Here is a 10,919-nt window from a genome sequence, read left to right as displayed (position 1 = left end):
TACCCATATACCATGTACCCATATACCATGTACCCATATACCATGTACCCATATACCATGTACCCATATACCATGTACCCATATACCATGTACCCCACAGCTTGTCCTTGGCCAGAGTTACTGCCTAGCTACTTCCTAACAACAGTTAATCAAAGATTAGTCTGATTGTTTCAGATGTACTTTCAGACCATTTGTGATTGTATACAGTCTTGCTTCAGAGCACTTACCTGCTGGCTTATAGTCATTCTATTAGATGCTTGCCAGACTGGACACCCTCTCCCTGGCTTTTATTTTCCTATAAAAACTTGTCCTGCTGAGGTTCGAGGCTGATCTGCCTTCCCTTCGCCTCCTGCTTTATCAGGGTTGGGTTGGAGGAGAGCCCAAGCCTGAGCTTACAATAAAATAAAGAGACCCTAATGTTATTACATCAGAAACGGCTCCTTGGTGGTCTTGGTGGTTCATGAACACTTCCTGGCACAACATTAATAAGTGGCACAGCTGCCTTTAATCACAGAACTCAGGAAACAGAGGCAAGCACAGGCAGGGCTTAAAAAAAAAAAAAAAGCCTTGTCTGGAAAAACAAAACAAAACAACAAAAAAGTGGCACAGGGCCAGGCAGTGGTGGCACACGCCTTTTATCCCAGCATGAGAGGCAGAGGCAGGTGGATTTCTGAGTTCGAGGCCAGCCTGGTCTACAAAGTGAGAGCCAGGACAGCCAGGGCTATACAGAGAAACCCTGTCTCAAAGAAAAAAAAAAAAAAAAAGTAGCACAGGATTACTTTCTGGAGTCAGTCCACTCTTTCCATTGTAGATTAGAGGATTGACTAAGGTCATCATACTTGTGCAGTAAGTATTTTTACCCAATCACTGCCCAAGGATGTGAAGCTCAAAGTTATCCTCTGCTTGTTCAAAACCAGCCTTGACTACATAAGACCCTCTCAAGGAAGGAAGGAAGGGGGGGAGGGAGGGAGGATGGATGGATGGATGGAGTCAATCAGGTAGGTAGGTAGGTAGAGAAATAAATAGTCCAGTAAGTAAAAGCACATGCCAAGCAAACCTAACAGCCTGTATTCCATCTTTGGAAGCAAAAAAAAAAAAAAAAAAAAGGGCTGTATACAGGGGAGCAGATGTGGTGGTGCCTATAATCCCACGTAGGCAAATGTGAGTTTGAGGCTAGTCTACATGGTGAGATCCAGACCAGCAAGGGTTATACAGTGAAATGCTGCTTTGTTTTTTAAAGCTAGATACAGTGTCTCAAGTCTATAATCGTAGCACTCTTACAGGCAGGAGAGGAGGTAGAGACAGGACAACCATCTGGAAGCTCCAGGGCCAACTAGATTGATGTATGCAGAACAAACAAAACAGTAAAGGAGACCTTGCCTCAACAAGATAGGAGAGAATTCATCTCTAAATGTACCCTGTGACACAAGAATACCTGCTCTTGCCAGGCATGGTGGCGCACGCCTTTAATCCCAGCACTTGGGAGGCAGAGACAGGCGAATTTCTGAGTTCGAGGCCAGCCTGGTCTCCAGGTGAGTTCCAGGACAGCCAGGGCTATACAGAGAAACCCTGTCTCGAAAAAAACTGAAAAAAAAAAAAATACTTGCTCTCATATGCACACACACACAAATATAATAATAATAAGAAGAAGAAGAAATAAGAAATGAATGGCAGTAGAATTGGCTATGGTGGTACATGCCTATAATTCTAGAACCTGGGAACCTGAGCTAGATCAGTCAATCACAATTTGAAAGTCAGTCTGTCATAACACACCAAGTTCCAAACAACCCAGGGTTATACAGCAAGACTGTCTCAAAACTATAAATAAATAAATAAATAAATAAATAAATAAATAGGAAATGAGAGTCATAAGTACAAAACTGTAATAGCCTTTGCCCCTTCTACCCACTTACAGATAGGCTAAAATTTTTTCCTGAGCAGCAGAACAATAATTTCCCAGGCCCTTCAAAAGCCCAATCATTTTCACCTAAAGCATAGTGACTTCGGGCAAGTTACTTAACTAATATCTTTGAAATTTCCTGCTGTGATATTAAGATGAAATAAAGAAGACTTACAGGGGCTGGAGAGGGAGGGGCTCAGTGGTCAAGAGGTCTTGCAAAGGACTTGGATTCTATTCCAGAATCCAAATGGTAGTTCACACCTATGTTAAACTCCATCCCAGGGTATCTATCTATCCAGTGTCCTCTTCTGACATCCTTGGCACCAGTCACTCCCCTGATGTATCTATATACATGCAACCAATACACTCACAAACATAAAATACTAAAGTAAATCCAAAAAATAAAAAAATAAATAAAAAGCATGGAGGTGGGAGTACAGCACGGAGACAGGAACAGGCGGATCCCTGAGTTCCAGGTCAGCTGGGCCTACAGACAAAAGCTCCAGGACAGCCAGGACTACACAGATAAACTGTTTCAAACAGAAAAAAAGAAAAAAATAATAATTTGCAACTCAAAAATTGTGTAGAAGGGCCAAGATCCACATGGTAAGAGAACTGACTGACTCCTGAAAGTTGTACACTTATCCCTACATACCAACCACAAGCCACATGTCTCACACACACACAACTTTCTAAGCTGTATAGAGCGAAACTCTACACCAACTCTAACCTCTAATCTTTAAAAAGGAAGCAATACAAACCTATTTCTAATTGAAAAATAAAATCTAAACCCACACAATCCTGTGAAATAGACATTCTTAGGAAAGTATCAAATAATACCCCAAATCTGACTCCATTTGTTAACTAAGTCTCTTCTACACCTAGGTAGTAAAGATACCAAGGTACCACTCAGGATCCTCCCTTTGAAAAGCCAACGAGGACGATATGAAAACCTGGGCAATGTGCTGGAGGCCCTACACAATACCATGACAAATCTGGCACAAGTACGGTTGGTGTATCTGGGCTTTTGTTCCAGATATGCAACACCAGTGAAAGCAAGCTTCCCAGAGACAAGAGCTGAACCATCAAAAACCACCACAGGAGACTGAAGAGATGGCTCAGCAGTTAGAAACTTGCTGGTCTTCCAGAGATCTAGGTTCAGTTTTAAGCACCAACATGGGGCTCACAATCTAACTCCAGTCCCAGAGATCTAACAATCCCCTCTGGGCACACACATAATGCACTTACAAACATGCACAGGGAACACCCATAAACATAAAATAAAATCTAACAAAACAAATAAACAACAATAAAAAAATTTAAACCACACTCAAACTCCAGAAATAAACCATGATTATCTTAAGTGAGGTGGGACATATAATCTTGGGACAACAAAAGATTGACTAGAGGACAGAACAGGAAGACAGGGATCCTCTAGACCTAGAGATTCTACTGAGTAGCAAGGAACACCAGGATAGATAGAGGGTACTTTGCAAAACAAAGACATCAAAGCCTCCTTTCAAAGAGAACAAAGGTAGGTCACAAACTAGGCCCTTCTTCCCTCTGGTTTACAAGGTAAAAATGGGGCCAGTATTAACCAACTTTCATACGGTAATTACCATAATATCTGTGCCCCTCTCCTCCTTATCTTTCCAGCCTGTAAAAACCACATCAGGGGTCCAAATGACAGCTCAGCAGGTAATGATGCTTGCCACCTGACAACCTGAGTCTGATTCCAACAGCCCACACAGCAGACAAAGAGAACTCTGGAGAATTCCTGCTAACTGTCCTCTAACATCCACGTGCATACCATGGCATGAGTCTAGGCATGAGCACATACATGCACACACACAAATAAGTAAATGTAACTTTAAAAAAAAAAAAAAAAAAGCTGAGTGTGGTAGCGCACGCCTTTAACCCCAGCACTCGGGAGGCAGAGGCAAGCGGATTTCTGAGTTCGAGGCCAGCCTGGTCTACAAAGTGAGTTCCAGGACAGCCAGGGCTACACAGAGAAACCCTGTCTCGAAAAAAAAAAAAAAAAAAAAAAAAAAATGTAACTTAAAAACATACACATCAGTTCTTCCTCTGGCATCTGTCCTTTCTTCCTATCCCCACCTCTTATCATATCTAGTACTCTATTCTAGTCCTGATCTGGAGGCCTCCTCACTGACCTCTCCCACCAGTCCTTGGCTCTCCTCTTTCTCAAGTATGTTCACACAACCTCCTTCATCAACATCACTTCATCATCATCATACGAGCACTGAATGATGGTTCATTCAAATCACCAGTGCATATCTGCCAGTCTTCAGATATCATTTTAGTTACTGAGGATGAAAACTAAATCCCCACCTACACAGATATCGATGGAGACAGCAAGGACAAGCAAAACACATGAGCTATGGAGAAAATGCTAAGACTGAATGAAATGCCAGACAAGTGTGTTTGTTTTTTGAGACAGGGTCTTCTCACCATATAGGCCTGGCTGATCTAGAACTTACTAAATAAATAGCCCTGGCTGGTCTTGAAATCAAGAGATCCTCAAGGAACTCAAGAGATCCTACTCCTGCCTCCTGAGTGCTGGGATTAAAGGAATAAGCCACACCATACACAGGATCAAGGGAATATTTTAAACTAGTAAAATGGGTAAAAACCTCTGAGAGGATAAAAATCAAGTCACACAGACACTTGGAGAATACTACAGACAGAACAAACAGTATTCCAGTGGTCTAAGGCACAGTGGGACTAGTGTTTAGAGCAAACAAGAGGTATAGCTAAAATAGATAGTAATAGAGACCAGGAAAAGATGAGGGAAGTCACAAATACTGAAATCTTACCTACAAGAGCCTTCCAAAACAGGTTGCTTCCAAAATATAGGCTTCCCGTATGAGGCTCAAGTTAAGACGTAACTGAAGGAAGAGTGAGTCCATGCACACACGGCAGAGCATGTATAAGCTGGGAAAGAGTAATAAAAATTAACCACGCAAAGGCTCAAGGGGAAGCATGGACAAAAGAAGGTAAGATGGGCTGACAAGATGCCTAAGCAAGTAAAAGTGCAAGCCTGGTGCTCTGAATTCAAACCCTAGACCCCAGAGTGAAAGAAGTCGTGAAAACTGTTTACTGACCTCGTGCACACAGACAGAAAAATAAATAAAAGACAGATGGGGGAACCAAAGAAATTACATAGTGGTTAAGAGGGCCTGCTGCTCTTCAAGTAGACCTGAGTTTGATTCACAAAGCCCATGTTGAGAGGTTCATAATCACCTCTAACTCCAGCTCCAGAGGGGCAGATGCTCTCCTGGCCTCACTGGGCACTGGCATGCATGCGCGTGCACAAACACTCACATAAATCCTAATTTTTAAAAATTTAAGATTAATTCATTACTTTATTTAGATGAGGTGTGTGTGTGTGTGAGAGAGAGAGAGAAAGAGAATGAAAGTGAGACCAAAAGAGGATGTTAGATCTCCTGGGTCTAACATCAAAATCTTTTTTTCCCACAATGTTCAGTATAAATAACCATTCTTAGAGAAACTAATAAACCATACTGATAGTTTGTAAACATGGGAGTAATCTAGTGCATAAGTGATTCCTTTTGCTTTTATACCTTAAATTCATTTTGCCTAGCCTAGTGATACAGAGAAATCAACGAGAAACAATAAACTCTTGCTCCTCCTTATTTGTTGCACTTGCATACTTGCAATGTTTCAAAAACTATCTCCATTTAGCATCAGCAAAAACTAGCAAACTGACCCCTCAGCTACCACATACATATGTTTTTTTATCACAGCTAGGAGAGATCAGAGAAAGGAAAGCCATAAGAAGTAAAATCATGCCTACAAGAGCCTTCCAAAACAGGCAGGAACCACAGGACTTGGTTTCCAGACTAAAGCTCAAGCTAAGATGTACTTAAAGGGGGACCTCAGCTCAACTCTCTTTCATATTCAGCTTCCTGGAACTTTTCTCTTCCAACGTGGCTTAAAGAGAGGCTAACAGGTCATATGCTAAGAGTAAATGGGTTGCTTATCCTAAACCATGACCACTTAATAGTAATTAACTGAACTTCTGATGTGAAAAAGTAAAAAGCAAAAACCAGGGTGCCCAAAACTAGCAGAGTACCGCGTTCAAGAATTTACCCAAAAGGTGAAAAAGCCATTACAAAGCTGTATGCTTGCGATGTAGAATAATCAGTGGCCCAGACCCAACAACAACTCCTTCTGGAGTGAAGATAGATCACCACAAATTTGGGGAGAGAGATACTCTGATTATACTGAAAAAGAGTGCAGCCAGGAGACTAAAATACTTATATTAAATTGTATGTATTCTATAGTCTTTGAGCAATTTGCCAGAAAATAAAACACAATATTGGAATATGTAAACATAAAGACTTCATCAGACTAAAGACATTTAGGCAGGTTCTCAACTGCCTAATGCTCAAGGTCCAGGACTCCGTCTTTAACAGATACACACAATACCTGGGCATAGCCCTTCATGCTTCAAATTTCAGTACTATGAGGACTGTTCAAAGTTCAAGGCCATCCTAGTCTATGCAGTAAGTTCTAGGCAGCCATAGTGACTTACCAAGACCCTGTCTCAAAAAAAAAAAAAAATAATAATGTTTTCAATTATCATTAATTAAAGCACTCACTCAAAAAAGTTATTTGAAGGAATTAAAAAGCATAATAAATTCAAATTATATTCATCAGCTCATTTTAGCACAATTTTTTTTTTACATGTGCTATTACTTGGTAAGGAAACTCAATCCCTACAGCCCATATTGGACACTTTAACTAGCATTTCCTATCTTCTCACCAGCACATCTTAGTCTAATTCCATCTACATTCATGTTTTACACTGAATTGTCAAAACTGTAAAAAAAGGAAGTAACTAATTAGTTCCCATTCTGCCATGTGAGTAAACCTTTTTAAAGCCTGAGTACTTCTTGGAAGGATGTCTGAATAGATGAAAAGCTAGACTCCTTCCTTAAGGAACCCACAGGGTCTCTAATGCCTGACTCACTCTGCAGTTCTGACTTAAGTCTTCTTTTGGTTCCTCACATTTCTGCAGGCAGTGGCTTAACAGCCCTGTATAGCGTGGTTGCACAAAAATAACCTAGTAACCTCACTTATAGTCTACTGTTTTTCTCTTTGTCCCTACAAACTTCAAGTTATGCCAGTTTATAACATTACAACGAATATATCACATCTGTGAACACATGAGAATTGTCCATTACTTTTTTTAAAATTCACTATATGCTGACTCTTAGAATCAGAGGTCAAAAGGGGAGGATTTTTGTTCTGAATATGTAAGAGTCATTCACAAAAGCTTACAGAAATTGACAAGCAAATATTAAGTCCACACACTTTGAGCCATCAAACCAAAAATGAAGGCTGCTGGGCAGAGAAGAAAATGGAAGGAAAGAAAAGGAAATGACTCAAAGTAAGCGAATGTACAAAGTGTGAATCCTCTTCATCTCTAGCCAACAGTTATGATTTGAACTCAGGGTGCTGGGGAATGGGAGAACACACAGAAAGAGCTGTGTTTACAGAACCTGCTCTCTCCATGCTACTTTCTGTATCTGTGTGTGTATGTGTGCGTATGTGTTATGTGTTGTGTGTGTATGTATACCATCGACTTAAGTACCAGAAGTTAAAACATGGAAAATATGCCAGTTAAAAAAGTCTCAGCTTCCTAAGTGAGATGCTTCCTAACTTACTTTCTATAGTGTTATCTTATTTCAAATACATAAAATAGAATTAACATCCACGCACGATCTTAGAATTAAGTCAATGCCTTTAAAAGTCAAGGCCTTCAAAGTCTGGCAGTACTTAGGAACTTCTCTAACCTAATTCTGAACTCCCGCTGGTCTCTTTACGGGGTCCGTTATAAAATACACACCCCTCCAATTATCTACCTGAAAATGATTCCCGTCAGACCATCCGATTTCATACCGTTTCGTCGTCAATGTCAAACCACGTCCTGAGCTGAGAAGGAAGAAAAGCTCAATGTTGCAACGGGTCCTATGCAACAACCTCATCCATTTTCTTCTCACCAAAACTCAAACCGAACATCTTTTAAATGCCGAGATTTAAAAGCAAGGCAGTAGCCAGCCTTGGACCGTCGTCACGGTCCGGCTCGCCGCGCCCTGCGCCTTCTAGGCTGAGAGCTGCATCCCAAGCGAGGGAGCGCGCCCTATGAGGCGCGGCCACAGCCCCGGGCGGGTCCGCGGGTCCAGCCTGCCTCGTCTCCACCTGCGAGGCCCGGCAAGGGCCGGCGACCGCGGCGCCGCGCTGACCAACGGCCGGCGTCCCAAGTGTCAACGCCGGACGCTTCCGCACACAAAAAGCGCCCCTCGGTCCACCCGGCCGCCCCTCCCACCGTGCCACCCGGCCCCGCGCCCTGCGCCGCACAAAGACTTGCTCGGCCCGCCGGGCGCCGCGGGAACAAAGGCGGCCGCCCGCCGGCCGGGCACAGGTGCAACCCCGGCCAGCGGGCCCAACATGGCCGCGCGCCCGCCGCCCCGTTAGCCGTCGCCGGCCGTGCGCGTCCGACCGGCGCTTCAGGCCGCGTCTTCCCAGCCTCCCGATCCTCCACCCTCGCCTCAGGCCGCGCGTCCTCCTCCGGCCTGTCCCCGGCGCCCGGCCCTCAGCCCCTCAAGCCGCCCCCTCAGCCCTCGGGCCTCGATCTCCCGGCCTCCCAGCCCGGCCTCCCTTCCCCAGCCAGCGGTTAGTTCCCGCGGCGGTTGGCCGGCGGCCCCAGTGACCTACGCTGCAACGCATCCTCCGGCTGCTGTCCGGCAGCGGCTGTCCGGCGACGGCGGCGGCGGCGACAGCGGACGCGAGGCCGCGGAGGGCAGGGAGGCAGGAGGGGGCGGCGGCGGCGGCAGCGGCGGGCGCAGCGCGGCCAGGCCGAGGCTCTCCGCGCGCGGCGCCGACCCCGCCCCCGCGCCTCCCGCCCGCCGCCGCCGCCGCCGGGGCCGCCGCCGCCCCCAGAAGCCGCGGGAAAAGTGCGCTTTGCTGATTGGCTGCCGCCTCAAGTCGCCCGCGGACCGGGCTTTTCAAATCCGCGCCGGGGCCGCGCGCGGAGAGCGGCAGGCGACGGGCGACAGGGCGCGCGGGGTAGGCAGTGATCCCGAGCGCGGGTGTTGGGGAGCTCGGCGCGTGCCCGCTCCGCTCGCCTCCCGCTCCCGCTCCCGCTGCTCGAGCGGCGCGCGGGCGGCGGCCAGCTCCGCAACCGCGGCGAGCCACGGCGCGGTGACGTCACGCCCGCCGCCCAATCGCCGCGCGCGGCCCCGGAGCCCGGCGTGGGCGCGGACGCGGGCACACGGCCTCGGGCAGAAGAAGAGCGCGGGAGGCCGCGGCCCCGCCCAGCGTCCCGGCCTCGAGCGCCGCGGCTGGCGGGAGCAGCTCGTGGCGCGCCGGAGCCTGCTCGCCTCCCTGCGTGGACAGCTGGACACGGCGGCTCGGAGTCGTCTGCGGGCGGGGCGCGCGTCACTGAGAGGGTTCGCCGGGCGCTCCAGGTTCTGAGACGCCCGGCCGGGCGGGCTGTCAACAGCCCAGGAGAATCACTTGTCAAAGATGAACCGCTTGGTGTCCTGGGAAGGCGTCGGGAGGCAGAGTCTCCGGAGATGCGCTAGCTGCTAAGGCGGATCAGAACGCAGCCCCAGCGAGTCGGGGGTAGCTTGCGTGCTTTGCGAAAGCGCGTGCGCGTGGCGCAGAGTCGGAGAAGTGTGATTAGAGACGGGAGAAGGGCGGTGGTCCTGGGAGGTCCGAGTTGCTCTTTGCGAGTTAAGTCTCTAACCTTTCAGGAGGCCAGAAGTCTGGGCTTTATCTCCTGGAGTTTTCTAGATTAAGCCAGCCGCAGAGTGTTCTCAGCCCCCCGAGGACAGCCCCCAGAAGCATCGGAGCATAGGACTGAGACAGGCTCCCTTTCCGACCACTGGCTGCTTGTTGCCCACTGCTCCCTGCTGTCAGCGCTCTGCCTGCCACTGCTTACTGTTGTCGGGTTCAGTGGTGTCCAGACTCCAACTCTGGGTGCTGACCTAGGACTCAGCCTCATCCCTTTGCTGTATTACTAAGGACACTTAACTTTTCACAGCCCACAGACCTCCGCCCCTCATCCTCGGAATGTTCCTAGTCTAGTGCTTTGGATCGAAAGGGGTGAGAAAAAAACCTTCAAGCCCAGGCATTGTCCATGAAGGCCTGAAACCCTGAGACTCTTAAGTCCAGGAAAGGCCTGGGGGCAGGATTGCAGAGATGAGCTGGAGCAGACTCAACTGCTTGATACTATCTGGCCAGCCGAAGGCACACTGGCTCCAGAATACTTTCCATCCACACACTATGGTGAGTCAGGCAGGATGTGTGTTACACTGAGATACTTAGCCAGTGCTTACTTACCACGTGCTCCTGGAACAAACTCCTCTCACAGTGGGGAATAAGTCTCCTCTCTGTCTCACTAGGCCCACTGCCTTATTCACTCCCCAGCACCTTTCAGATCCCTGCAGCATGTGTGAGATACCATGTAGCTTACTTGATGCCAGATCTGTTTTCCAAAAAACCCTGCAGTTCTGTAGGGAGCATGTATTTGAATTTTCCTGGATGGTATTTGGCGCTGTTCTCTTCCTGTTCTCTCTAAGCTTTCATAAGCCCACTTCCGTAAATCTACACAGCCTCACCCAGGGGCTTCTGACTAGTAGTACTAGTGCTCCCAGGCAGAAAAGGGGCCTGGATGGGACTCCATAGGTAGAATCCTGAGGAGAAAACAATTCATCCACCAAGGTTTGCATACTTCTCACACCAGGCTCCCAGACCGTCCAAGTCAAGATTTTCAGTCTATAGGTCACTGTTTAGATGCACTGGCAGTCTCGGAGTTCTGAGACTATCAGAGGAGATACTCTCTTAGAGAGAATTTGGCGGGACTCAAATCCCATGTGGACCCTGAGTGGAACAGCAACAGCACAGCTAACTTCTCTTTGGTCTCTCCAAGGCTTGTCCCTTCTCTAAAGACTCCACATTCGAGCTGTAT

The 10,919-nt window shown here is 47.3% G+C and overlaps 1 protein-coding gene across 7 annotated transcripts in view; it reads right to left on the bottom strand.

Moving 5' to 3' along the window:
- Nsd2 (nuclear receptor binding SET domain protein 2) overlaps positions 1-8,796 on the bottom strand; it is a 75,532-nt gene extending 66,736 nt beyond the window's left edge. For 4 of the 7 annotated variants that reach the window (XM_021163008.2, XM_029478088.1, XM_029478089.1 and 1 more), the window contains exons 1-3: positions 8,663-8,752; positions 7,810-7,879; positions 4,735-4,852 (exon numbers count right to left, since the gene is read on the bottom strand). The gene's annotated coding sequence lies outside the window, so the exon portion shown is untranslated. Of the gene's footprint in view, positions 1-4,734; positions 4,853-7,809; positions 7,880-8,662 lie in introns of all 7 variants that reach the window. The other 3 variants (XM_021163010.1, XM_021163007.2, XM_029478086.1) reach the window with 3 other exon arrangements.
- Positions 8,797-10,919: the final 2,123 nt, after the last annotated feature.

Source organism: Mus caroli, chromosome 5, assembly GCF_900094665.2.
Source record: "Mus caroli chromosome 5, CAROLI_EIJ_v1.1, whole genome shotgun sequence".
NCBI lineage: Eukaryota > Metazoa > Chordata > Mammalia > Rodentia > Muridae > Mus > Mus caroli.
The sequence above is the reverse complement of the archived record's forward strand: the minus strand, read 5'-3'. Positions and strand labels throughout refer to the sequence as shown.